This window comes from Rattus norvegicus, chromosome 2, assembly GCF_021556685.1.
Source record: "Rattus norvegicus strain SHRSP/BbbUtx chromosome 2, alternate assembly SHRSP_T2T, whole genome shotgun sequence".
In the NCBI taxonomy this organism is placed as follows: Eukaryota; Metazoa; Chordata; class Mammalia; order Rodentia; family Muridae; genus Rattus; species Rattus norvegicus.
In genome coordinates, this window is record NC_141535.1 from 84,476,553 (window position 1) to 84,500,709 (window position 24,157).

Below are 24,157 nucleotides of genomic sequence, written 5' to 3' on the forward strand. Positions count from 1 at the left end.
GTGTGTCCAACCCCAGTTAGTAGACTGTGGGAATCTTCTACACCTTTCCAACCTGTGTGGAAATGTAAGCAAACAAACACAGGAAGAGGACCTGTGGAGACAGATAGCTAGGCAGGTTCATGGAAGTGCCACAGAACACTCGATACTATACTGCTCTCCACCCATCAGACTCCCCCTTTCCAAATGTCCCTTCTAGTCAACGGAATGTTTCTCGTATTTCTCCACAAGCAACACCCATTGCTGTAGAGAGCAAATCACTTATCACATAGATGTATGCATGCTATTTTTGATACCTAATGGTTTTTAAAATGTTTTTTCCTGCATCTGTAATTATAACAATTCATCTTTGGTACTTAATAATGTGCACTCGTATTTCCCCCTCATTTTTATTGAGTGACTGTTTTGAGGTTTGCTCACCTCGTTTTTTTCCAGCACCGGATTTACTTTACCAATGCAGCTGCTTGGCCACTCCGTTGTGTATTTTAGCCTCATTGTGTTTATCTCCCTTCCTATTTTGCTATTGTCGATGTTTTTTCTAGTTTCCAGAGTCCATTGCTTAATTCATTGATTTCTACTTTTTGTTTAGTACTGAAAACATTCAAAGTTAGAAATTTCTCTCCAAGTACTTAACATTCGATTAATATCGAGGTTGGAAAACCTAAGGTATGGGAACATTCGTTTTGCGGCTGTAAACGAAGCCTCGGCAGAGCACGTACCACCCACCTATCCACACACTGCCCACGGCTGCCTCCATGCTACCTGGCACACCAGGCGAGAGCAAGGTGTCATCATGGCTGGCAAGCCTAGATATGTATGTACCACAGCAATTTACAGGAAAGGCTTCGTGCGTAACTTCTGATACGCAGCTTTGTTGCTTTGATTTTCTAAATAATCTGCAATTATTTATGCCCCCAAAGTTATCCAGAAAATTGTTTCCATTTGCTTTTTTCTTATACACAACTTTATTGATTTCTCCCTTTTATTGTATTTGGGCAGAGGCTGTGACCTATGCGGCTTCTGTTTTTAGTTAGTTGTAGGAAGATGATCTATGGCGGTGTAAAATATGAACACTTTTTATAGCTGCCCCAAGGACATTGAAAAAAGATGCACATCCTCTATCGCAAAGTTAATATTTGGCGACCTTATTTGTTACACATTGGAACTCTGTTTTTCTTTATTTGCTTATTGTTTATATAAAGATCGGAAATTTGCTATGAAACTATGCATGTGATTTTTATTGGCATCTTATATTTCTTTTAGCTTTGGTTTGGATTATTTTGATACTAAGCCACTTGAAAGAGAGGTTTTCATGCAACTATGAGGAGCACTGATTTGCAAGGTCCCTGGTCGTGGGGCTTGCTCTCTCATTGCTCTCGGGCTCAGTCCCCTGTCCTCGTGCAGCTGAGCACTGGCTAGAGCAAGATGCTGCTCAGCTGCCTCTGTTTCTGGTGCTGGCCTTTCTGGCTAACCCACACTGGGTGTGGCAGCTGGCCACAAATGCAGAATGAACCTGAGGCCGTTAGAACAGCCCATTTTCACACAGCCAAAATGCCTGTTCATCAAACACTGTGCTGAGCAAATGCATGGTGCTTGCTTACGTCATGAGGTTCTACCGGGGCTTACTACATGGCATGAGTAAAATCTCATTGGGAAGTTGCCCACTTGCCAGTGTAAAATCCTGTCCAATAATAAACTTACCTATGAAGTTTGTTTCCATGACATTGCCTGTATGCTTTCTTTTCTGCTGCAGAGTTCGGTTATGGTTTTGACCATTGTTGTATTCTGGGTCTCAATTGTTATTTTGTTTAAATATGCCACAGCAGGATATATTTCCCTCAAAAGGCCAAACATTCTCTTCATACCACAAGCTCCCTTTTATAGGGGCACTGGGCATTCTTCTAATAGAGAATTTGGGGCAAGGCTCTTTCCCCTTGAATGCTGGTTGACCTATGACTATGGCAGCAGTCATACAGCATAACTTGAAGGCCATAAGAGGCAGCACAGCACTCATTGGTTCTCTTGGCTGCTTGACCTGAAGCCCATGCACCACAGGGCCAGTGCTGCTATGTCCTCACAGCTGGATAGCCACACCATTGCAGCCACATCCACATAGCCACGTCCATGTACCACATTGCTTTCAGAATCATGCATTTTGCTGCTTCCCCAGACTGTTGTTTTATTCCACAATTACAGAGTTATTCTGCTCATTTCCTCAGAAGCGGCTCCAAGACACCACTGTGGAAAAGGTTTTTCTCCGGGGTCACCACCCTACCTCCTTGTGTCATGCTTTTCTTTCTTTTTGGGCAGTTGTCACATCCATTTGCTGGTGTATGAACCTGTGTTCCTGACTGCAGTACAGGCCCTCTGACATCTGAGATTTTAGTGTGGTTGGCACACAGAGAGGCGGTTCTTTGCAGCTGTACCTATGTTTTTAGAGGAGGTTGTCAGACAGTGTTTGTTAAGTAAGTACACGCATTATCTGCTTCTTGCACGATCAGACTCTTCCCTATATTTTCTATTAACATTTGAGAAGACCTAGGGGGATCTCTGTACTTCCCTTGTGGACCTAGCATTGACTCTCATTGTGATTTTGGGGGTCATAGTTCTATCCCCCATAGTTAGCATCATTTTTTTCTGTCACTTATATTCTGGAAGATAAACCAAATGCAGCCTTAGTTCCATGTTCCTTTGCAGGAACAGTTGTCCCAAATGGATAGATACAGGATCTTTTCTCCTGCATATAAACATGTTTCACTTAACCCTCACATTCTTGGTTGCAGGACACAGACTTACAACCCTGAGGTTCTGTCAGCTTAAGGCCAGCATGACTTGGGCATGGCAGGGCAAGCCTGTACTCCCAAATATCTGGGAGACTGCGGCAAGAGGATAACAAGTCAAGGTTGCCTTTTGGCCAATGCAGATGTCTTAAAATACAAAAGGGGGCTGGCTATACATCTTAGTAGAGGAGGACTTGTTCAACATGTGAGATTTACTTAGTTGGTTTACTCTTTGATATAAAACAGTAGCAACAATCAAAACAAAGAGGAAGGAGAGGAAGAGAATCTTAGAAGGTGAAAGAGAAGATTAGGAGGAAGAGGAAGAGGTGAAGGAAGAGGAAGAGGAGGAGGAGGAAGAAGATGAGGAAGAGGAGGAAGAGGAGAAGGGGGAGGAGGAGGAAGAAGAGGAGGAAGAGGAGGAGGAGGAAGAGGAGAAGGGGGAGGAGGAGGAAGAAGAGGAGGAGGAGGAGGAGTCTTTTACACCACGTTCCTTCCCACAATCTTCCCAAGGAGAATGTGTCTCTGTGTTCTCCGCATCTAGAGATCATTCAGCTGCCTTGGCCCTGGGTCATTTCCTCCATCTTTAAAGCCCACAGTGTAGGGAAGTCCCCACTCTGCTCCGTCCTATCTCTGCCAGGGACATCTGCCTTTAATCTCCCTCTTCTGCCTCCTTTCCTGTATTTCGATTCCTTAAGATGACATTGGCACATCAGAACCATTCATGTTTATTAATCTGTTACTTTTAGACTAACTATCAAATTTATTTTCTTCTGTGGCCCTAGTTCACCTTTGCCCTCTGATGTAACATATTCACAGGCACCTGGGAGAGCCATGGTTTCTTCACACTGAAAACTTCAGTCTGCCTTTACTTACTTTTCCTAGCGATGATTTTTTTGTAATTGGCATGTTTTTCCAAATGAGAGAATGTCATTTTATTATTCAGTTAAAGAATCCTGTGTATGGCATTTTGCATATATGTTTGTGTATTGTGTACGCCAGGTGCCTGTGTAAGCTGGAAATGGATGGTGGATCCTCTGGAACTGGAGTTACACCACTGTCCTGTGAAGAACAGCCAGCACCATCAACCACAGAGCCATGTCTTCTACTATTTAAGGAACTGTATCCCTTGCTTTCTGTTTGCTTCTTCTTTCAGTAAATCCTCGAATATAAATTTACGTGATGGATTGAGATCAATAGCCACATTTAACTTGCACGTTTGGAGTCTTGAGTTCAATTTCTGGTAGTGGCAAAAAACATTGCTTGATTTTATTGACTGCTTTTATAACTTCTCACAAAAATATTCTAAATCACTTACTATGTTTGTGACATTGTCAAATCTGTGGTTCAAAATGTCCGTTTTATCTTAAATTCCTTTTTAGGTGTTTTAAATATAAAACTAATAATGTTTTATGATATAGGCTCCTTCACTTTGAATAAAGAATATTTTACTGTTTATGAAAATATGCATCAGAAATTAAAAGACTTATGTCTTAAAGCATCAGTTTTGCAGGAAAGCATCTGTTCTGGATTCTTTCCATTGAATATATCTCCATCTTATTATTTATTTATTTTCTTGTTGATTGACATGATATCAAGATAACATTTGTTTGTAGTTTCAAAACCAAACTCACAGAAATGGCTTTTACCCCCACCTTTCCCCTCTCCTCATTTCACTCATTGGAGCGAGACCCTCATACTCCTTATACGTTCTTAAATCTCCCTGTCTGACTTGGGCATGCCAGTCTAAGTCCTTCTTGTTGTGGAATCGGCCCAGCAATGGATATCCATGTGTAGCTTATATGGAAAAGGATGGTGGATTCTCAAAGAGGAGATTGTGTCTAAGCAGTTGACTTGAAGTTAAAGAAGAGTTGTCCTCGGGTCTTGAGGCATCGCCTTATCAGGCGAGCCCTTTCAAAGAGTCTGGAGATCAAGGCTGGACAGACAAAGTGGTAGAGGTACTCTCTGATTAGTCATCCTCTAGAGAGGTCACATGTCAGGGAGTGATGACTGGCCTCTGGAGCTGAGGACCTCAGCCCTAAAAATGCAGGCGTGTGAATTCTGCTGTCAGTCAGGGAGTTTGGAAGGACCTCGTCTGGTGTACTTAGACCCAAGAGTCATCTTGGTTTGGACTGGTGTGATTTAGGATGCAAACCCAGAGGGTACACACAGGTCTCCTTAGAAGAAGGCCGCAGAAGCATAAGCCAGGGATGCGTTAGCGGCTAAGCTTTGGTATTTGTCTCACGGTTTTGGAACTTGGGTATGCTTTTGTTTCTAAACAATGTACTTGAGTCCCATGTACAGAATTATTAACTTCTGCTGCCAGAAGCAGCTCTTATAAAGTATGGACTCCTCTATACGTCTGCCCAATCAGGGTTTTAACAAAGAGCGGAGAGGCTACACAGGCCACACAGGTCACGGTGTTTCTAGTCCCATGGTTGTGGGCTTTTGTGGCTTGATGCTCCCTTTTATCTTTTACCAACTGGAGGAGAAAGCAGTTCTACTTTGTATGCCTACAGATCATGGAACTTCCAGTTTCTCTGAACTCCCAATTCTGCTAGCAAAATGGCCACTTCTGTAGCCATTAGCTACCTCTGTCAGCTTTCCAATTTCATTTTCGGAGTCTGGAGTTCATTTGTTTCACTTTCTACTCTCAACGTTATCGCAGGCGACAGGGTTGGCAAATACCTTACCACTGCAGCCTAAGAACTTTCTAGCCTCCTGCCTCTCAGCCCTCAAGCCCCGTGACATGTTTGTATTCTACTGTGGTGGCACATTACCTTCTATGTCATTCTGCATTGCTCAGCCTCCCTGGACGGCAACCAGACTTTCTGTGGCTTACAGAGTGACCAAGGCTTATTTCTGTGGAGATGACTGTGGCTAGCGGAGTGAGTAGCCCCTCTGTGGAAGTGCAGGGTGATTTCAGGTAATGACTGGAAAGGCTTCCGCGTGAAAATGTCCGCTGTTACTCTGCTCACATCTTATTGGCCAAAGCAAGTCACAAGGCCAAGCTCAGATCAGTGAGTCAGCTTTTCTTCCTTTGGAAGGCAGTTGGGTTTATCTATCCTATAGACTACAGCCTGCCTCAGTGTCAGAGAGGGCTGCGGATAGTGAGGTATGTGTAAACTATGAGGTCTGGCAATTTACTTTTCTTCATTGAAAGGCACTGATCTACATGCGATTCATTAAGCAGGAGGTGGGTATGTGACTTTTTCATTCTAATTTTATTTAAAATTTTAAAAATGTGTTCTTGAGAATTTCATACATATATGCAATGAAATATTCACATTCACTGCCCATTTTCTCTAACTCTCCCCATATCTTTCTTCAACATTGTCTTCTCCTAATCTTATGTATCTTTATTTATTTATTTATTTACCTATTTATGATAACCTACTAAATCCAGTTACTCTTGCACTTATGTGCATGGCTGTGGAGCCATCTACCAGAGCACGAATCTTACCAGTGGCCACAACCTCAAAAAGGAATGACTCTTCTGCCATCAGCTCCTCAGGAAGGGGGTAGGGATGGGGTAGGGCGGTGCTGGAGGCCACCTCTTTCATCTATTTGGAACATGGACTATTTTAGTCAATAAAGTATGAGTAGGTATGACATGTGACTTTCAGTATCCCAGGCTCCTTGAAAGGTGGACTACTGAGAAAGTCACACTATTCCCACTGAGACAAACCTGGGCCATTAAAGTTCTGCCTGATGGCCCAACACATGTTGGGCTGTTTTTAAACACACCATTTGCAACACTTAACTTGTAGTCTCAAGACTGACCTCCCCCCCCCCGCCCCGCCACATTTTTATTAAGTTGGTATTTCTTATTTACATTTCAAATGTTATTCCCTTTCCTGGTTTCCTGTCCATCAGCCACTTAACCTGTCCACCTCCCCTTCTATATGGGTGTACTCCTTCCTACCCAGCCCCCGTTACCACCCTCCCAACAATCCCCTGCACTGGGGGTCCAACCTTGGCAGGACCAAGGGCTTCTCCTTCCACTGGTGCTCTTACTAGGCTATTCATTGCTACCTATGCAATTGGAGCCCAGGGTCAGTCCATGTGTAGTCTTTGGGTAGTGGTTTAGTCCCTGGAAGCTCTGGTTGGTTGGCTTGTGGTTCTTATGAGGTCTCAAGCCCCTTCATCTCTTTCAGTCCTTTCTCTAATTCCTCCAATGGGGGTCCCATTCTTAGTTCAGTGGTTTGCTGCTAGCATTCGCCTCTGTATTTGGCATGTTCTGGCTGTGTCTCTAAGGAGAGATCTATATCTGGTTCCTGTCAGCATGCACTTCTTAGCTTCATCCATCTTACCTAGTTTTGGTGGCTGTATATATAAGGGCCACATGTGGGGCAGACTCTGAATGGCTGTTCCTTCAGTCTCTGCTCTAAACCTAACCTCCATATCACCTCCTATGGATATTTTTGTTCCCCTTTTAAAGAAGGAGTGAACCATCTGCATTTTGGTCATCCTTCTTGAGTCTCATGTGGTCTGTGGATTGCATCTTGGGTAATTCGAGCATTTGGGCTAATATCCACTTATCAATGAATGCATACCATATGTGTTTTTCTGTGACTGGGTTACTTCACTTAGGATGGTATTTTCTAGTTCCATCCATTTGTCTATGAATTTCAAGAAGTCATTGTTTTTGATAGCTGAGTAGTACTCCATTGTGTAGATGTACCACATTTTCTGTGTCTATTCCTCTGTTGAAGGGCATCTGTGTTCTTCCCAGCTCCTGGCTATTATAAATAAGGCTGCTATGAACATAGTGGAGCATATGTCCTCATTGTATGTTGGGGCATCTTTTGGGTATATGCCCAGAAGAGGTATAGCTGGATCCTCAGGTAGTGTAATGTCCAATTTTCTGAGGAACCTCCAGACTGATTTTTAAAGAGGTTGTACCAGTTTGCATTCCCACCAACAATGGAGGAGTGTTCCTCTTTCTTCACATCCTCACCAGCATCTGCTGTCACCTGAGTTTTTGATCTTAGCCATTCTGACTGCTGGGAGGTGGAGTCTCGGTATTGTTTTGATTTGCATTTCCCTGACGACTAAGGATGTTGAGCATTTCTTTAGGTGCTTCTCAGCCATTCGGCATTCCTCAGCTGTGAATTGTTTGTTTAGCTCTGAACCCCATTTTTTTTACTAGGGTTATTTGGCTCTCTGGAGTCTAACTTCTTGAGTTCTTTGTATATTTTGGATATTAGCCCTCTATTGAATGTAGGATTGGTAAAGATCTTTTCTCAATCTTTTGATTGCCATTTTGTCCTAATGACAGTGTCCTTTGCCTTAGAGAAGGTTTGCAGTTTTACGAGGTCTGGTTTGTCGATTCTTGATCTTAGAGCCTAGGCCATTGGTGTTTCATTAAGGAAATTTTTCCCAGTGCCCATGTATTTGAAAAAAAAAAGTGCGGGGCTGGAGAGATGGCTCAGCGGTTAAGAGCACCTGACTGCTCTTCCAGAGGTCATGAATTCAATTCCCAGCAACCACATGGTGGCTCACAACCATCTGTAAAGAGATCCGATGCCCTCTTCTGGTGTATCTGAAGACAGCTACAGTGTACTTATATATAATGATAAATAAATAAATCTTTAAAAAAAAAAAGAAAAAAAAGTGCCACTTTTTCTTCTATTAGTTTGAGTGTATGTGGTTTGATGTGGAGGTCCTTGATCCACTTGGACTTAAGCTTTGTACAGGGTGATAAGCATGGATCAATCTGCATTCTTCTACATGCTGACCTCTAGTTGAACCAGCACCATTTGCTGAAAATGCTATCTTTTTTCCATTGGATGGTTTTGGCTCTTTTGTCAAAAATCAAGTGCCCATAGGTATGTGGGTTCATTTCTGGGTCTTCAGTTCTATTCTACTGGTCTATCTGTCTGTCTCTGTACCAATACCATGCAGTTTTTTATCACTATTGCTCTGTAATACTGGTTGAGGTATGGTGATGTGAGGGATGGTGAGTCCCCCAGAAGTCCTTCTATTGTTGAAGATAGTTTTAGCTATCTTGGGTTTTTTGTTATTCCAGATGAATTTGCAAATTGTTCTGTCTAACTCTATGAAGAATTGAATTGGAATTTTGATGAAGAGTTGCATTGAATCTATAGATTACTTTCGGTAAAATGACCATTTTTACCATATTAATCCTGCCAAGCCATGAGCATGGGAGATCTTTTCATCTTCTGAGATCTTCAATTTCTTTCTTCAGAGGCTTGAAGTTCTTATCATACAGATCTTTCACTTGCTTGATTAAAGTCACATCGAGGTATTTTATATTATTTGGGACTATTATGAAGGGTGTTGTTTCCCTAATTTCCTTCTCAGCCTGTTTATCTTTTGTGTAGAGGAAGGCTACTGATTTGTTTGAGTTAATTTTATACCCAGCCACTTTGCTGAAGGTGTTTATCAGGCTTAGTAGTTCTCTGCTAGAACTTTTGCAGTCACTTAAGTATACTATCCTATCATCTGCAAACAGTGATATTTTGACTTCTTCCTTTCCAAATTGTATCTCTTTGATCTCCTTTTGTTGTCTGATTGTTCTGGCTAGGACTTTGAGAACTATATTGATTAAGTAGGGAGAGAGTGGGCAGCCTTGTCCAGTCCCTGATTTTAGTGGGATTGCTTCAAGTTTCTCTTCATTTAGTTTAATGTTAGCAACTAGTTTGCTGTATATGGCTTTTACTATGTTTCGGTATGGGTCTTGAATTCCTGTTCTTTCCAGGACTTTTATCATGAAGGGGTGTTGAATTTTGTCAAGTGCTTTCTCAGCATCTAATGAAATGATTATGTGGTTTTCATCTTTGAATTTGTTTATATAGTGGATTACGTTAATGGATTTCCATATATTGATCTATCCCTGCATACCTGGGATGAAGCCTACTTTATCATGATGGATGATCGTTTTGATATGTTCTTGGATTTGGTTTGCAAGAATTTTACTGAGTATTTTTGCAATGGATATTCATAAGGGAAATTGGTCTGAAGTTCTCTTTCTTTGTTGGGTCTTTGTGTGGTTTAGGTATGAGAGTAATTGTGGCTTCATAGAAGGAATTTGGTAGTGCTCTGTCTATTTCAGTTTTGTGGAATAGTTTGGATAGATTTGGTATGAGGTCTTCTATGAAGGTCTGATAAAATTCTGCACTAAACCCATCTGGGCTCTTTTTGGTTGGGAGACTTTAAATGACTGCTTCTATTTCTTTAGAAGTTATAGGGTTGTTTAAATGGTTTCTCTCTTCCTGATTTAAGCTTGGCAGCTGGTATTTTTCTAGAAAATTGTCCATTTCCTTTAGATTTTCAAGTTTTGTTGAATATAGACTTTTGTAGTAGGATCTGATACGTTTTTTGAATTTTCTCAGATTCTGTTTTTATGTCTCCCTTTCATTAAGACTGACCTTTTCTTAATAGGAATTTTGCTGAATTTATCCATAACTGAAGCTAACAGGGCTGCATATCCTGAAAGCTGCCTACCTGCCCAGTATGAGCCACATTCCCTGTGAGTATTCAACTGTTTCAAGTCAGCGTTTAAGGCTAGTTAGTGAACCTTGTATCACCCAGGTTCCCGTGTACCCTAAATGGAAACCTTCTCCAGAAATGCTTCTGTTTTGGTGAAGTACAATCGGTAGGCAAGATGGACACAGTGTGATATCCTTTTATCCTTGTGTGAGTGACTAAGTAGAAGGTATAGATTAAATTAAGTGAAATAGATGCTTATCATATGACAGATGGGATCCCAAAGAAGCACCTAGAAAATATTGTTATACATGGGAAAAATCCACACTTGGTTGCCTTTGAGGAGCAATCTATTTATTTAAAATATAATTTTTATTTAGTCTTGAGAATTTCATATATGCATACATTGAAATATGAACCCATCTACCCTATTTCTGTCCATCAACTCTCCACAAACCCTGTAATACATCCCCTTTCAACTCCATGGATTTTTGAGGGAATATAGGTTCCATTTTGTCTTGGGAATAAAATAATATTAAAAGTTTTTTGAAGTAGTAACGGACAGTAAAAATTAAGTATAACATGCTGTGTGTCACACCACAGTCACAGCCTAGAGAGCAGCTAGCCAGCTATAGTCTACTTTTCTGAAGTTTCTCAGCTCTTGCTCTTCAGATTTTGACAGCTGATGTAGCTTTTTCCAAGTCCATGTTATTTGTTTCCTTTTTTTCTTCCTCATTTTCTTTCTTTTTTAAAAAAGATTTATTTATTTATTTTATATATATATATGAGTACCCTGTAGCTGTATTCAGACACACCAGAAGAGGGTATCAAATCCCATTAAAGATGGTTGTGAGCCACCATGTGGTTCTTGGGAATTGAACTCAGGACCTCTGGAAGAGCAATCAGTGAGGGCTCTTAAACACTGAGTCATCTCTCCAGCCCCTCTTCATTATTTCCTAAGATCATTTTCTTCATCTGAATCGCCACTCTCTTCCCCTTCACATCTACATCACCAGTAATTTCTTCAGCATTTTTAGTCTTTTTAGAGAGCAACAGTGAGTTTGCAAACAGAGAGCACAGGAACTAGGCTGATGGCAGCCTGTGGGCTGGGGTGTGAAGACGCTTGTTAATTGCAAGTATGTTCTCCATTAAAGGGGGGTTCATTCTCTGAAGGTTCATTTAACTTTGCATCCTGCTGGTGCCTTTGTTTTCCCAATATAAAACAAAGAAATTGGGGTTGTTTGCAAACTTGCTTCTGCTAGCAGCTGTCTGCTTGCCGGTGATTTAGTTAGGAAGAAAAACTGTGATCTGTTCAACCGCTGGTGAGCTTCTGAGGTGAATGATTCTGGGACATCTCATAGAACAAATGCTCCCCACTGGACTTCCTCTCTGGAGGCATTCTTTTGATTATACAATGGCCATTATACACTGAGCATCATGGTTTGAGTAAGGGTTGGATTCTCTAACTCTAACATTTAATTTTGCACTCCACTGCATTGAACAACTAGGCAGACTCCAACAGCAGAGAATGCCATTCTCAGTAGTGCTGCCATTCTCAGTAGTGCCTAGAAGATACTTTGAGCATGTCAGTCTTCCAAAGCAAAGGGTGCCTTATTTTCCCAGCTCCTTGGGCAAAATGTACACTTTAGTTTCCATGTTTCTGAGTCCCACATTGTAACTATTTCCTCAAAGGTTAACTGCTAGTAAGGAGCCATCTTTAGAGAAGCAGTAATCACTTGCTTGATACTTGTGGTAACTACTCAAAAAGTTACAAGTTCAGGTAATGGCTTTTTTGTATATATCAGAATCATCTGTTAATACCAATAGTTTGAACTGGCCATATTTGCTAGCTGTGAGCAGAATGGGTTTTTCATAGTTTTCTGCACTATTGAAACAGAGCTGGGATGGGGTCATCATGTGGCATGGTGATCTTTGTGTTAAGAACAGACCCTTGGGTTTTCTTGCTCTAGCTCCACAGTTTCATTTGCACCTCCAGCTCATTTTCATTTTCTTGCCTTTGTTCAACTGTTGCCAACCAAACACTCCACTAAATGGAGTATTAAACTAAAGCTTTGGCTCTTGGATCAACTGTCAAACTGATATACTCCTATCTTTCTGTAGATGCATCAAGAGTTCAGTGAATAACTGTTATCTTATTATCAGAATGAGAATTACAGAACAAATCTCCCAAAGGTGAGATGGAGAGTGTTCAGTGGTAGATCCTAACGGAGAGAGAAACTCCTTATTTTTTGCTGATCCATCTCCACACTCCACAAGACACACTCACGCCCAACACTCAGTAAATTGATGCCTGTTACTGTCAAAGCCCAATCTATAACCAATGCAAACATGTAGGTATACTTCTTATCATCACGAAAATTTCTCCAATGGTGGATTTTGCTGTCCATGTGACTAGATATAACTCACTCTTCCTATGGGTGGCAGACTACACAAGTGAACTTGTTCTTTGCATCCTTCTTGATTTTTGTTGATAGTAAGGTAAAATTACATGTTTTTTTTCCTTTTTGTAAACATAAACAGATAGGCAAAAGTCCCAAATGTAGCAACATATTCTCCCTCATTTCCAAAGGCAGTGCACTTGGGGGACCAGTTTATTTAATCCAAAACAAAGGTGAGCTCCTTTGCTTCTACGTCCTGGCTTGGTGACTTGGGCAGTCTCACTGAAACCAGCTGAAATATATCTGGTTCTTCTTTACCTATTGTAAGGAAGATGGAATCTTCAGCTTGGGGAGGAATAAAGAGGGCGTGGAGTATAAGTCCAATGATGAAAGTCTGTATCAAAATGTCATTAAGATAGTTCCATAGCTTAACTGTACTACCAAAGGGACATGAGTAAAACTAAAGATGGTTGTTGGGGTTGATGAGGATTCCAGACACTAAATTTTTGTGCCCATGCAGAATGTGAACACACTCTTCTGTGGCTATGCTATAGACCTTAATGAAGATATACCTTTCAAAATAGTTTAAGAGTTGTATATTCAAGCATGTTAAACAAATGAGGATATGGAAGATGGAGTCATTTTGAATCGGCAAAGAACATGGCTCTCCTGAATCTGCCATAGGGAACCACTCGGAGACTATCTTGTACCATCTTTGCACAGACTCATGGGATGCGTTTTTTTTTTTTTTTTTATTAACTTGAGTATTTCTTATATACATTTCGAGTGTTATTCCCTTTCCTGGTTTCCGGGCAATCGTCCCCTCCCTCCTCCCCTTCTTTATGGGTGTTCCCCTCCCCATCCTCCCCCCATTGCCGCCCTCCCCCCAACAATCTAATTCACTGGGGGTTCAGTCTTAGCAGGACCCAGGGCTTCCCCTTCCACTGGTGCTCTTACTAGGATATTCATTGCTACCTATGAGGTCAGAGTCCAGGGTCAGTCCATGTCTAGTCTTTAGGTAGTGGCTTAGTCCCTGGAAGCTCTGGTTGCTTGGCGTTGTTGTACATATGGGGTCTCGAGCCCCTTCAAGCTCTTCCAGTTCTTTCTCTGATTCCTTCAACGGGGGTCCTATTCTCAGTTCAGTGGTTTGCTGCTGGCATTCGCCTCTGTATTTGCTGTATTCTGGCTGTGTCTCTCAGGAGCGATCTACATCCGGCTCCTGTCGGCCTGCACTTCTTTGCTTCATCCATCTTGTCTAATTGGATGGCTGTATATGTATGGGCCACATGTGGGGCAGGCTCTGAATGGGTGTTCCTTCTGTGTCTGTTTTAATCTTTGCCTCTCTATTCCCTGCCAAGGGTATTCTTGTTCCCCTTTTAAAGAAGGAGTGAAGCATTCACATTTTGATCATCTGTCTTGAGTTTCATTGGTTCTAGGCATCTAGGGTAATTCAAGCATTTGGGCTAATAGCCACTTAACAATGAGTGCATACCATGTGTGTTTTTCTGTGATTGGTTACTTCACTCAGGATATTTTCCAGTTCCAACCATTTGCCTACGAATTTCATAAACTCGTTGTTTTTGATAGCTGAGTAATATTCCATTGTGTAGATGTACCACATTTTCTGTATCCATTCCTCTGTTGAAGGGCATCTGGGTTCTTTCCAGCTTCTGGCTATTATAAATAAGGCTGCGATGAACATAGTGGAGCACGTGTCTTTTTTATATGTTGGGGCATCTTTTGGGTATATGCCCAAGAGAGGTATAGCTGGATCCTCAGGCAGTTCAATGTCCAATTTTCTGAGGAACCTCCAGATTGATTTCCAGAATGGTTGTACCAGTCTGCAATCCCACCAACAATGGAGGAGTGTTCCTCTTTCTCTGCATCCTCGCCAGCATCTGCTGTCACCTGAGTTTTTGATCTTAGCCATTCTCACTGGTGTGAGGTGAAATCTCAGGGTTGTTTTGATTTGCATTTCCCTGATGACTAAAGATGCTGAACATTTCTTTAGGTGTTTCTCAGCCATTTGGCATTCCTCAGCTGTGAATTCTTTGTTTAGCTCTGAACCCCATTTTTTAATAGGGTTATTTGTCTCCCTGTGGTCTAACTTCTTGAGTTCTTTGTATATTTTGGATATAAGGCCTCTATCTGTTGTAGGATTGGTAAAGATCTTTTCCCAATCTGTTGGTTGCCGTTTTGTCCTAACCACAGTGTCCTTTGCCTTACAGAAGCTTTGCAGTTTTATGAGATCCCATTTGTCGATTCTTGATCTTAGAGCATAAGCCATTGGTGTTTTGTTCAGGAAATTTTTTCCAGTGCCCATGTGTTCCAGATGCTTCCCTAGTTTTTCTTCTATTAGTTGAGTGTATCTGGTTTGATGTGGAGGTCCTTGATCCAATTGGACTTAAGCATTGTACAAGGTGATAAGCATGGATCGATCTGCATTCTTCTACATGTTGACCTCCAGTTGAACCAGCACCATTTGCTGAAAATGCTATCTTTTTTCCATTTGATGATTTTGGCTCCTTTGTCAAAAATCAAGTGACCATAGGTGTGTGGGTTCATTTCTGGGTCTTCAATTCTGTTCCATTGGTCTATCTGTCTGTCTCTGTACCAATAACATGCAGTTTTTATCACTATTGCTCTGTAATACTGCTTGAGTTCAGGGATAGTGATTCCCCCTGAAGTCCTTTTATTGTTGAGGATAGTTTTAGCTATCCTGGGTTTTTTGTTATTCCAGATGAATTTGCAAATTGTTCTGTCTAACTCTTTGAAGAATTGGATTGGTATTTTGATGGGGATTGCATTGAATCTGTAGATTGCTTTTGGTAAAATGGCCATTTTTACTATATTAATCCTGCCAATCCATGAGCATGGGAGATCTTTCCATCTTCTGAGGTCTTCTTCAATTTCTTTCTTCAGAGTCTTGAAGTTCTTACTGTACAAATCTTTTACTTGCTTGGTTAAAGTCACACCAAAGTACTTTATAATATTTGGGTCTATTATGAAGGGTGTTGTTTCCCTAATTTCTTTCTCGGCTTGTTTCTCTTTTGTATAGAGGAAGGCTACTGATTTATTTGAGTTAATTTTATACCCAGCCACTTTGCTGAAGTTGTTTATCAGCTTTAGTAGTTCTCTGGTGGAACTTTTGGGATCACTTAAATATACTATCATGTCGTCTGCAAATAGTGATATTTTGACTTCTTCTTTTCCGATCTGTATTCCCTGACCTCCTTTTGTTGTCTGATTGTTCTGGCTAGAACTTCAAGAACTATATTGAATAAGTAGGGAGAGAGTGGGCAGCCTTGTCTACTCCCTGATTTTAGTGGGATTGCTTCAAGTTTCTCTCCATTTAGTTTAATGTTAGCAACTGGTTTGCTGTATATGGCTTTTACTATGTTTAGGTATGGGCCTTGAATTCCTATTCTTTCCAGGACTTTTATCATGAAGGAGTGTTGAATTTTGTCAAATGCTTTCTCAGCATCTAATGAAATGATCATGTGGTTTTGTTCTTTCAGTTGGTTTATATAATGGATCACATTGATGGTTTTCCGTATATTAAACCATCCCTGTATGCCTGGGATGAAGCCTACTTGATCATGGTGGATGATTGTTTTGATGTGCTCTTGGATTCGGTTTGCCAGAATTTTTTTTTTTATTAACTTGAGTATTTCTTATATACATTTCAAGTGTTATTCCCTTTCCCGTTTCCGGACAAACATCCCCCTCCCCACTCCCCTTCCTTATGGGTGTTCCCCTCCCAACCCTCCCCCCATTGCCGCCCTCCCCCCATAGTCTAGTTCACTGGGGGTTCAGTCTTAGCAGGACCCAGGGCTTCCCCTTCCACTGGTGCTCTTACTAGGATATTCATTGCTACCTATGGGGTCAGAGTCCAGGGTCAGTCCATGTATAGTCTTTAGGTAGTGGCTTAGTCCCTGGAAGCTCTGGTTGCTTGACATTGTTGTACTTTTGGGGTCTCGAGCACCTTCAAGCTCTTCCAGTTCTTTCTCTGATTCCTTCAACGGGGGACCTATTCTCAGTTCAGTGGTTTGCTGCTGGCATTCGCCTCTGTATTTGCTGTATTCTGGCTGTGTCTCTCAGGAGCCATCTACATCCAGCTCCTGTCAGTCTGCACTTCTTTGCTTCATCCATCTTGTCTAATTGGGTGGCTGTATATGTATGGGCCACATGTGGGGCAGGCTCTGAATGGGTGTTCCTTCAGTCTCTGTTTTAATCTTTGCCTCTCCCTTCCCTGCCAAGGGTATTCTTTTTCCTCATTTAAAGAAGGAGTGAAGCATTCACATTTTGATCATCCGTCTTGAGTTTCGTTTCTTCTAGGGATCTAGGGTACTTCAAGCATTTGGGCTAATAGCCACTTATCAATGAGTGCATACCATGTATGTCTTTCTGTGATTGGGTTAGCTCACTCAGGGTGATATTTTCCAGTTCCAACCATTTGCCTACGAATTTCATAAACTCGTTGTTTTTGATAGCTGAGTAATATTCTATTGTGTAGATGTACCACATTTTCTGTATCCATTCCTCTGTTGAAGGGGATCTGGGTTCTTTCCAGTTTCTGGCTATAATAAATAAGGCTGCGATGAACATAGTGGAGCACGTGTCTCTTTTATATGTTGAGGCATCTTTTGGGTATATGCCCAAGAGAGGTATAGCTGGATCCTCAGGCAGTTCAATGTCCAATATTCTGAGGAACCTCCAGACTGATTTCCAGAATGGTTTTACCAGTCTGCAATCCCACCAACAATGGAGGAGTGTTCCTCTTTCTCCACATCCTCGCCAGCATCTGCTGTCACCTGAGTTTTTGATCTTAGCCATTCTCACTGGTGTGAGGTGAAATCTCAGGGTTGTTTTGATTTGCATTTCCCTGATGACTAAAGATGTTGAACATTTCTTTAGGTGTTTCTCAGCCATTTGGCATTCCTCAGCTGTGAATTCTTTGTTTAGCTCTGAACCCCATTTTTTAATAGGGTTATTTGTTTCCCTGCGGTCTAAGTTCTTGAGTTCTTTGTATATTTTGGATATAAGCCCTCTATCTGTTGTAGGATTGGTAAAGATCTTTTCCCAATCTGTTGTCCTAACCACAGTGTCCTTTGCCTCACAGAAGCTTTGCAGTTTTATGAGATCCCATTTGTCGATTCTTGATCTTAGAGCATAAGCCATTGGTGTTTTGTTCAGGAAATTTTTTCCAGTGCCCATGTGTTCCAGATGCTTCCCTAGTTTTTCTTCTATTAGTTTGAGTGTGTCTGGTTTGATGTGTAGGTCCTTGATCCACTTGGACTTAAGCTTTTTACAGGGTGATAAGGATGGATCGATCTGCATTCTACATGTTGCCCTCCAGTTGAACCAGCACCATTTGCTGAAAATGCTATCTTTTTTCCATTGGATGGTTTTGGCTCCTTTGTCAAAAATCAAGTGACCATACGTGTGTGGGTTCATTTCTGGGTCTTCAATTCTATTCCATTGGTCTATCTGTCTGTCTCTGTACCAATACCATGCAGTTTTTATCACTATTGCTCTGTAATACTGCTTGAGTTCAGGGATAGTGATTCCCCCTGAAGTCCTTGTATTGTTGAGGATAATTTTAGCTATCCTGGGTTTTTTGTTATTCCAGATGAACTTGCAAATTGTTCTGTCTAACTCTTTGAAGAATTGGATTGGTATTTTGATGGGGATTGCATTGAATCTGTAGATTGCTTTTGGTAAAATGGCCATTTTTACTATATTAATCCTGCCAATCCATGAGCATGGGAGATCTTTCCATCTTCTGAGGTCTTCTTCAATTTCTTTCCTCAGTGTCTTGAAGTTCTTATTGTACAGATCTTTTACTTGCTTGGTTAAAGTCACACCGAGGTACTTTATATTATTTGGGTCTATTATGAAGGGTGTCGTTTCCCTAATTTCTTTCTCGGCTTGTTTCTCTTTTGTATAGAGGAAGGCAACTGATTTATTTGAGTTAATTTTATACCCAGCCACTTTACTGAAGTTGTTTATCAGCTTTAGTAGTTCTCTGGTGGAACTTTTGGGATCACTTAAATATACTATCATGTCATCTGCAAATAGTGATATTTTGACCTCTTCTTTTCCGATCTGTATCCCTTTGATCTCCTTTTGTTGTCTGATTGCTCTGGCTAGAACTTCAAGAACTATATTGAATAAGTAGGGAGAGAGTGGGCAGCCTTGTCTAGTCCCTGATTTTAGTGGGATTGCTTCAAGTTTCTCTCCATTTAGTTTAATGTTAGCAACTAGTTTGCTGTATATGGCTTTTACTATGTTTAGGTATGGGCCTTGAATTCCTATTCTTTCCAGGACTTTTATCATGAAGGAGTGTTGAATTTTGTCAAATGCTTTCTCAGCATCTAATGAAATGATCATGTGGTTCTGTTCTTTCAGTTTGTTTATATGATGGATCACGTTGATGGTTTTCCGTATATTAAACCATCCCTGCATGCCTAGGATTAAGCCTACTTGATCATGGTGGATGATTGTTTTGATGTGCTCTTGAATTCGGTTTGCCAGAATTTCATTGAGTATTTTTGCGTCGATATTCATAAGGGAAATTGGTCTGAAGTTCTCTTTCTTTGTTGTGTCTTTGTGTGGTTTAGGTATAAGAGTAATTGTGGCTTCGTAGAAGGAATTCGGTAGGGCTCCATCTGTTTCAATTTTGTGGAATAGTTTGGATAATATTGGTATGAGGTCTTCTATGAAGGTTTGATAGAATTCTGCACTAAACCCGTCTGGACCTGGGCTCTTTTTGGTTGGGAGACCTTTAATGACTGCTTCTATTTCCTTAGGAGTTATGGGGTTGTTTAACTGGTTTATCTGTTCCTGATTTAACTTCGATACCTGGTATCTGTCTAGGAAATTGTCCATTTCCTGAAGATTTTCAAGTTTTGTTGAATATAGGTTTTTATAGTAAGATCTGATGATTTTTTAAATTTCCTCTGAATCTGTAGTTATGTCTCCCTTTTCATTTCTGATTTTGTTAATTTGGACGCACTCTCTGTGTCCTCTCGTTAGTCTGGCTAAGGGTTTATCTATCTTGTTGATTTTCTCAAAGAACCAGCTTTTGGTTCTGTTGATTCTTTCTATGGTCCTTTTTGTTTCTACTTGGTTGATTTCAGCTCTGAGTTTGATTATTTCCTGCCTTCTACTCCTCCTGGGTGTATTGCTTCTTTTTGTTCTAGAGCTCTTAGGTGTGCTGTCAAGCTGCTGACATATGCTCTTTCCTGTTTCTTTCTGCAGGCACTCAGCGCTATGAGTTTTCCTCTTAGCACAGCTTTCATTGTGTCCCATAAGTTTGGGTATGTTGTACCTTCATTTTCATTAAATTCTAAAAAGTTTTTAATTTCTTTCTTTATTTCTTCCTTGACCAGGTTATCATTGAGTAGAGCATTGTTCAATTTCCACGTATATGTGGGCATTCTTCCCTTATTGTTATTGAAGACCAGTTTTAGGCTGTGGTGGTCTGATAGCATGCATGGGATTATTTCTATCTTTCTGTACCTGTTGAGGCCCGTTTTTTGACCAATTATATGGTCAATTTTGGAGAAAGTACCATGAGGAGCTGAGAAGAAGGTATATCCTTTTGCTTTAGGATAGAATGTTCTATAAATATCCGTTAAGTCCATTTGGCTCATGACTTCTCTTAGTCTGTCTACATCTCTGTTTAATTTCTGTTTCCATGATCTGTCCATTGATGAGAGTGGGGTGTTGAAATCTCCCACTATTATTGTGTGAGGTGCAATGTGTGTTTTGAGCTTTAGTAAGGTTTCTTTTACATATGTAGGTGCCCTTGTATTTGGGGCATAGATATTTAGGATTGAGACTTCATCTTGGTGGATTTTTCCTTTGATGAATATGAAGTGTCCTTCCTTATCTTTTTTGATGACTTTTAGTTGAAAATTGATTTTATTTGATATTAGAATGGCTACTCCAACTTGCTTCTTCCGACCATTTGCTTGGAAAGTTGTTTTCCAGCCTTTCACTCTGAGGTAGTGTCTGTCTTTGTCTCTGAGGTGTGTTTCCTGTAGGTAGCAGAATGCAGGGTCCTCGTTGCGTATCCAGTTTGTTAATCTATGTCTTTTTATTGGGGAGTTGAGGCCATTGATGTTGAGAGATATTAAGGAATAGTGATTATTGCTTCCCGTTATATTCATATTTGGAAGTGAGGTTACGTTTGTGTGCTTTCATTCTCTTTGTTTTGTTGCCAAAACGATTAGTTTCTTGCTTCTTCTAGGGTATAGCTTGCCTTCTTATGTTGGGCTTTACCATTTATTATCCTTTGTAGTGCTGGATTTGTAGAAAGATATTGTGTAAATTTGGTTTTGTCATGGAATATCTTGGTTTCTCCATCAATGTTAATTGAGAGTTTTGCTGGATACAGTAACCTGGGCTGGCATTTGTGTTCTCTTAGGGTCTGTATGACATCAGTCCAGGATCTTCTGGCCTTCATAGTTTCTGGCGAGAAGTATGGTGTGATTCTGATAGGTCTGCCTTTATATGTTACTTGACCTTTTTCCCTTACTGCTTTTAATATTCTTTCTTTATTTTGTGCGTTTGGTGTTTTGACAATTATGTGACGGGAGGTGTTTCTTTTCTGGTCCAATCTATTTGGAGTTCTGTAGGCTTCTTGTATGTCTATGGGTATCTCTTTTTTTAGGTTAGGGAAGTTTTCTTCTATGATTTTGTTGAAGATATTTACTGGTCCTTTGAGCTGGGAGTCTTCACTTTCTTCTATACCTATTATCCTTAGGTTTGACCTTCTCATTGAGTCCTGGATTTCCTGTATGTTTTGGACCAGTAGCTTTTTCCGCTTTACATTATCTTTGACAGTTGAGTCAATGATTTCTATGGAATCTTCTACTCCTGAGATTCTCTCTTCCATCTCTTGTATTTTGTTGGTGAAGCTTGTATCTACAGCTCCTTGTCTCTTCTTTTGGTTTTCTATATCCAGGGTTGTTTCCATGTCTTCTTTCTTGATTGCTTCTATTTCCATTTTTAATTCCTTCAACTGTTTGATTGTGTTTTCCTGGAATTCTTTCAAGGATTTTTGTGTCTCCTCTCTATGGGCTTCTACTTGTTTATTTATGTTTTCCTGGAATTGTTTCAGGCATTTTTGCGATTCCTCTCTGTAGGCTTCTACTTGTTCTCTAAGGGAGTTCTTCACGTCTTTCTTGAAGTCCTCCAGCATCATGATCAAAAATGATTTTGAAACTAGATCTTGCTTTTCTGGTGTGTTTGGATATTCCATGTTTGTTTTGATGGGAGAATTGGGCTCTGATAATGCCATGTAGTCTTGTTTTCTGTTGCTTGGGTTCCTGCGCTTGCCTCTCGCCATCAGATTATCTCTAGTGTTACTTTGTTCTGCTATTTCTGACAGTGGCTAGACTGTCCTATAAGCCTGTGTGTCAGGAGTGCTGTAGACCTGTTTTCCTCTCTTTCAGTCAGTTATGGGGACAGAGTGTTGTGCTTTCGGGCGTGTAGTTTTTCCTCTCTACAGGTCTTCAGCTGTTCCTGTGGGCCTGTGTCTTGAGTTCACCAGGCAGCTTTCTTGCAGCAGAAAATTTGGTCTTACCTGTGGTCCTGAGGCTCAAGTTCGCTCGTGGGGTGCTGTCCACGGGCTCTCTGCAGCGGCAGCAACCAGGAAGACGTGTGCCGCCCCTTCCGGGAGCTTCAGTGCACCAGGGTTCCAGATGGTTTTTGGCTTTTTCCTCTGGCGTCCGAGATGTGTGTGCAGAGAGCAGTCTCTTCTGGTTTCCCAGGCTTGTCTGCCTCTCTGAAGGTTTAGCTCTCCCTCCCATGGGATTTGGGTGCAGAGAACTGTTTATCCGGTCTGTTTCCTTCAGGTTCCGGCGGTGTCTCAGGCAGGGGTCCTGCTGCTCCTGGGCCCTCCCCCACGGGAGCCCAGAGGCCTTATACACTTTCCTCTTGGGCCAGGGATGTGGGCAGGGGTGAGCAGTATTGGTGGTCTCTTCTGCTCTGCAGCCTCAGGAGTGCCCACCTGACCAGGTGGTTGGGTCTCTCTCTCTCACGGGGTCTGGGAGCAGAGAGCTGCTGCGGGCCGGGATCCGCGGGTGTGGGACTTCAGGTAAACACAGAACGTTCCCGGTCCTAGAGGAATTCTGCTTCCGTGTATCCCAAGCTCACCAGGCAGCTTTCTTGCAGCAGAAAAGTTGGTCTTACCTGTGGTCCCGAGGCTCAAGTTCGCTCGTGGGGTGCTGCCCACGGGCTCTCTGCAGCGGCAGCAACCAGGAAGCGGTTTGCCAGAATTTTATTGAGTATTTTTGCGTTGATATTCATAAGGGAAATTGTTCTGAAGTTCTCTTTCTTTGTTGGGTCTTTGTGTGGTTTAGGTATAAGAGTAATTGTGGCTTCATAGAAGGAATTCGGTAGTGATCCATCTGTTTCAATTTTGTGGAATAGTTTGGATAATATTGGTACGAGGTCTTCTATGAAGGTCTGATAGAATTCTGCACTAAACCCGTCTGGACCTGGGCTCTTTTTGGTTGGGAGACCTTTAATGACTGCTTCTATTTCCTTAGGAGTTATGGGGTTGTTTAACTGGTTTATCTGTTCCTGATTTAACTTCGATACCTGGTATCTGTCTAGGAAATTGTCCATTTCCTGCAGATTTTCAAGTTTTGTTGAATATAGGCTTTTATAGTAAGATCTGGTGATTTTTTGAATTTCCTCTGAATCTGTAGTTATGTCTCCCTTTTCATTTCTGATTTTGTTAATTTGGACACACTCTCTGTGTCCTCTCGTTAGTCTGGCTAAGGGTTTATCTATCTTGTTGATTTTCTCAAAGAACCAACTTTTGGTTCTGTTGATTCTTTCTATGGTCCTTTTTGTTTCTACTTGGTTGATTTCAGCTCTGAGTTTGATTATTTCCTGCCTTCTACTCCTCCTGGGTGTATTGCTTCTTTTTGTTCTAGAGCTTTTAGGTGTGCTGTCAAGCTGCTGACATATGCTCTTTCCTGTATCTTTCTGCAGGCACTCAGCGCTATGAGTTTTCCTCTTAGCACAGCTTTCATTGTGTCCCATAAGTTTGAGTATGTTGTATCTTCATTTTCATTAAATTCTAAAAAGTTTTTAATTTCTTTCTTTATTTCTTCCTTGACCAGGTTATCATTGAGTAGAGCATTGTTCAATTTCCACGTATATGTGGGCATTTTTCCCTTATTGTTATTGAAGACCAGTTTTAGGCTGTGGTGGTCTGATAGCATGCATGGGATTATTTCTATCTTTCTGTACCTGTTGAGGCCCGTTGTTTGACCAATTATATGGTCAATTTTGGAGAAAGTACCATGAGGAGCTGAGAAGAAGGTATATCCTTTTGCTTTAGGATAGAATGTTCTATAAATATCCGTTAAGTCCATTTGGCTCATGACTTCTCTTAGTCTGTCTACATCTCTGTTTAATTTCTGTTTCCATGATCTGTCCATTGATGAGAGTGGGGTGTTGAAATCTCCTACTATTATTGTGTGAGGTGCAATGTGTGTTTTGAGCTTT

At 41.2% G+C, this 24,157-nt stretch overlaps 1 pseudogene; it reads right to left on the bottom strand.

Moving 5' to 3' along the window:
* Positions 1-10,836: 10,836 nt before the first annotated feature.
* Wdr75-ps1 (WD repeat domain 75, pseudogene 1) lies at positions 10,837-13,307 on the bottom strand (annotated as a pseudogene).
* Between the last annotated feature and the right edge of the window lie 10,850 nt (positions 13,308-24,157).